General features: G+C 44.9%; 1 protein-coding gene across 3 annotated transcripts in view; it reads left to right on the plus strand.

Moving 5' to 3' along the window:
* NFATC3 (nuclear factor of activated T cells 3) overlaps positions 1-4897 on the plus strand; it is a 159483-nt gene that overhangs the window by 151926 nt on the left and 2660 nt on the right. The gene's annotated exons all lie outside the window — the stretch shown is intronic.

Below are 4897 nucleotides of genomic sequence, written 5' to 3' on the forward strand. Positions count from 1 at the left end.
CAGGAGTTAGAGACCAGCCTGGCCAAGATGGTGAAACCCTGTCTCTACTAAAAATAGAAAAATTAGCCAGGTGCGTTGGTGGGCACCTGTAATCCCAGCTGCTCTGGAGGCTGAGGCAGGAGATAAACCTGGGAGACAGAGGTTGCAGTGAACCAAGATTGTGCCACTGCATTCTAGCCTGGGCGACAGAGGAAGACTCCATCTCAAAAAAAAAAAAAAATCTGACAAAGTGCTTTATCAATCTGTATCTTAAAAAATTGCTTATTGCTGGCCGGGCGCGGAGGCTCATGCCTGTAATCCCAGCACTTTGGGAGGCCGAGGCAGGTGGATCATGAGGTCAGGAGATTGAGACCATCCTGGCTAACACGGTGAAACCCGGTCTCTACTAAAAATACAAAAAATTAGCCAGGTACGGTGACAGGAGCCTGTAAAAAAAAAAAAAAAAAAAAAAAAAAGGCTTATCACTTAGTGATTATTAGCTCACCAGTATTGATTAATCTTCACTGTTTTGTAGAGTCCTTTGGCTTCAAGTCCCTACTTCTTTACTATTCTGCATTCAGCACTAACCACCGCCAAGCCAAACCTTTTTTTTTTTTTTTTTTTTGAGAGTCTTACTCTGTTGCCCAGGCTGGAGTGTGGTGGTGCGATCTTGGCTCACTGCAACCTCCGCCCCCCAGGTTCAAGTGATTCTCTTGCCTCAGTCTCCTGAGTAGCTGGGATTACACTCGCCTGCCACCATGCCCAGCTAATTTTTGTATTTTTAGTAGAAACGGGGGTTTCACTATCTTGGCCAGGCTGGTCTTGAACTCCTGACCTTGTGATCCACCTGCCTCAGCCTCCCAGAGTGCTGGGTTTACAGGAGTAAGCCACTGCACCCAGCCTTCATCCTTTATTTCTCTGCATACCTTTGAGTACTGCCACTTGAAAATTGTCTGCTGACATAAAACTGTTGACTACTGCAGCTAAAAGACATTGTACTAATCCAACACTGTCATAGTACAAATAAAGGGAGTTTTAGATATATGAAATAATTTGTCCAAGGACACAACATGAAGTTAGTGGCAGAGCCTGAATTCAAACCAAAGCTAATTTCTAGGACACTCCTCTACTCACATATTTGCCTTCCCAGGTCCTATCTTCTCATCAGAGCACAATGATACTACTCCCACTTATTATTATCAGCCTCTGCTTTTCAGTGATATAACTTCTGTGCAAAATTTCCCCCATGCCTCTAGGTCTCTAGTGAGTATGAATATACCTAAATCTCTTCTTGTTATGACCATTGATTGTAGCCCCATGCCCACTGATTTTTCCATTTGGAGTTTCTAATTTCCAATTCCAGACCTAACCTACCACCTTCCTCCTCTGAACTCCTCCTTCCCTGTTGGGACTGCACCATTGTTTTCTCTTCTAGTCTCAAAACTTTAGTGGTGGTAAATCACCACTTCTTTTTTTTTTTTTTTTTTTTGAGGCAGTCTGGCTCTGTTGCCCAGGCTGGAGTGCAGTGGCCGGATCTCAGCTCACTGCAAGCTCCGCCTCCCGGGTTTACGCCATTCTCCTGCCTCAGCCTCCCGAGTAGCTGGGACTACAGGCGCCCGCCAACTCACCCGGCTAGTTTTTTGTATTTTTTAGTAGAGATGGGGTTTCACCGTGTTAGCAGGATGGTCTCGATCTCCTGACCTCGTGATCCACCCGTCTCGGCCTCCCAGAGTGCTGGGATTACAGGCTTGAGCCACTGCGCCCGGCCACCACTTCTTTTATCTCCTCCTTACCATCACACTTGCTCTCCCTCCCACTAGGATCACCACATTTTACCCAGCTCCTTTGCATTTTCTTTATCTCAGTCATTTCCTTCCATCTCTATATTTTGACTTCTAAGAACGCAACTGGTATTTTGAGGCTGATTCCACGAGCATGTAACTTTAAGGCAAATTATGTGACCTGTCAAAGCCTCAGTTAATTCATCTGTAAAGTGAGATAATATTTAAAGTATTGTGAAGATTAACTGAAATAAGATTTCAGTTGTAAAACCTAAACTATAAATGCTCAGTAAATATTTGTGGAATTAGTAAATATATATATGTATTTGGCTTCTAGTCCCTACTTCTTTACTGTTCTACATTCAGTACTAACTACATTCAGTACACACACACACACACACACACACACACACACATATATATTTTTTTTAGACAGTTTCTCTCTTGTCTCCCAGGCTGGAGTGCAATGGCGCCATCTCGGCTTACTGCAACCTCCACCTCCTGGGTTCAAGCAGTTCTCCTGCCTCAGCCTCCCAAGTAGCTGGGACTACAGGCGTGCATCACTACACCCTGCTAACTTTTTGGTATTTTTAATAGAGATGGGATTTCACCATGTTGGCCAGGCTAGTCTCAAACTCCTCACCTCAGGTGATCCACCCGCCTTGGCCTCCCAAAGTGCTGGGATTACAGGTGTGAGCCACCACGCCCGTCCTGAATTAGTAGTGTTTTTGTTTTTGTTTTGAGACGAAGTTTCACTTTTGTCCCCCAGTCTGGAATGCAGTGGCGTGGTCTCGGCTCACTGCAACCTCTGCCTTCCAGGTTCAAGCAATTCTCCTGCTTCAGCCTCCTGAGTAACTGGGATTACAGGTGCGTACCACCACGCCCAGCTAATTTTTTGTATTTTAAGTAGAGACAGGGTTTCACCATGGCCAGGCTGGTCTTGAACTTCTGACCTCAGGTGATCTGCCCTCCTCAGCATCTCAGAGTGCTGGGATTACTTTGTCGCCCAGCCTGGACTGCAGTGGCACAATCTTGGCTCACTGCAACCTCCACATCCTGGGTTCAAGCAACTGAATTAGTAAATATTAATTCCCTTCTTATAGCCATATGAGTTTGAGAAATTTTTGTTCTTAACTGTGGTAAACTAGAAAAAGATTAGATGTTAATACTTGCAAGATTTTTAAAATGTTTGTTAGTGTTTCTTTGCTCTATGATCACATCAAATTCTAAGTATAGAAAACTTTTTGTTTTGGTCTATTTTTGTTTATAACAGCTGTAACGAGATATAATTCACATACCATAAAATTTGTCTTTAAAGGCCGGGTGCAGTGGCTCACACCTGTAATCCCAGCACTTTGGGAGGCTGAGGTGGGTGGATCACGAGGTCAGGAGTTTGAGACCAGCCTGGCCAACATAGTGAAACCGTGTCTCTACTAAAAATACAAAAATATTAGCTGGGCGTGGTGGTGGGCGCCTATAATCCCATCTACTTAGGTGGCTGAGACAGGAGAATTGCTTGAACCCAGGAGGCGGAGGTTGCAGTGAGCTGAGATCACGTCACTGCACTCCAGTCCAGGCGACAGTTCGAGACTCTGTCTCAAAAACGAAAAAAAAATTTATCCTTAAAAGTATACAACTGAGGCCGGGCGCGGTGGCTCAAGCCTGTAATCCCAGCACTTTGGGAGGCCGAGACGGGTGGATCGCGAGGTCAGGAGATCGAGACCATCCTGGCTAACACGGCGAAACCCCGTCTCTACTAAAAAAATAGAAAAAACTAGCCGGGCGAGTTGGCGGGCGCCTGTAGTCCCAGCTACTCGGGAGGCTGAGGCAGGAGAATGGCGTAAACCCGGGAGGCGGAGCTTGCAGTGAGCTGAGATCCGGCCACTGCACTCCAGCCTGGGCAACTGCGAGACTCCGTCTCAAAAAAAAAAAAAAAGTATACAACTGAGTGGTTTTTAGTATAGTCACAGTTTTACAACTATTACTAGTTATCTATTTTTATTTTTATTTATTTATTTATTTTTTGAGACGGAGTCTCGCTGTTGTTTCCCAGACTGGAGTGCATGGTGGAGTCTCGGCTCACTGCAACCTCCACCTCCCGGGTTCAAGTGATTCTCCTGCCTCATCCTCCCAAGTAGCTGGGATTACAGACATGCACCACCACACCCGGCTAATTTTGTATTTTTAGTAGAGACGGGGTTTCTCCGTTTTGGTCAGACTGGTCTCAAGCTCCCGACCTCAGGTGACCCGCCCGCCTCAGCCTCCCAAAGTGCTGGGATTACAGGCATGAGACACCGCACCTGGATACTTGTACCTAATTTTTTTTTTTTTTTGAGACGGAGTCTCGCTCTGTCGCCCGGGCTGGAGTGCAGTGGCCGGATCTCAGCTCACTGCAAGCTCCGCCTCCCGGGTTTACGCCATTCTCCTGCCTCAGCCTCCCGAGTAGCTGACTTGTACCTAATTTTATAACTCTATTTTCATTACTCTGAAAAGAAACTCCATACCCATTAGTAATCACTCCCCGTAATCTCTTTTCTGTCTCTATGGATTGGCCTGTTCTGGACATTTCATATAAATGGAATCGTATATGACCTTTCGTATCTGGCCTCTTTGACTTAGCAGACTGTTTTCAAGGCTCAAGCATATATCAGAACTTCATTACATTTCAAGGCTGATACTCCATTTTATGGATAGAGACAACTTACCGTTTATCCATTCATCATTTGGTAGACATTTGGATTGTTTCCACGTTTTGGCTATTATTAATAATGCTGCTGTGAACATTTGAAAGTTTTTATTGTGGACATACGTTTTCACTTCTCTTGTATATATGCCTAGGAGTGGAATTAGCGTAGAGTTTAGTTGATAAGGCAAGGAATGAAATGATATGAGAACTAAAGTTTCTTATTTGGGGGATTTGGGATGTTCCCTTCTATGTTAGTTCCATAAGATGGAAATTCTTTGCTCTGGACCTCACAGAGCACTGTACCTCCCTGAGGTGCTTGGAACATCAGAGAAATTAACAGAAAAGCTAGAGCCTCCAATCAGAAAAGATCACAAACAACAGAAATGCCCCCACATAATAAAGAGTGCTTGTATTAGGATAGAGTAGCAAAATCACCCCCACATCACAGTGG

Source organism: Trachypithecus francoisi, unplaced genomic scaffold (assembly GCF_009764315.1).
Source record: "Trachypithecus francoisi isolate TF-2019V2 unplaced genomic scaffold, Tfra_2.0 Lachesis_group10, whole genome shotgun sequence".
Lineage (NCBI taxonomy): Eukaryota > Metazoa > Chordata > Mammalia > Primates > Cercopithecidae > Trachypithecus > Trachypithecus francoisi.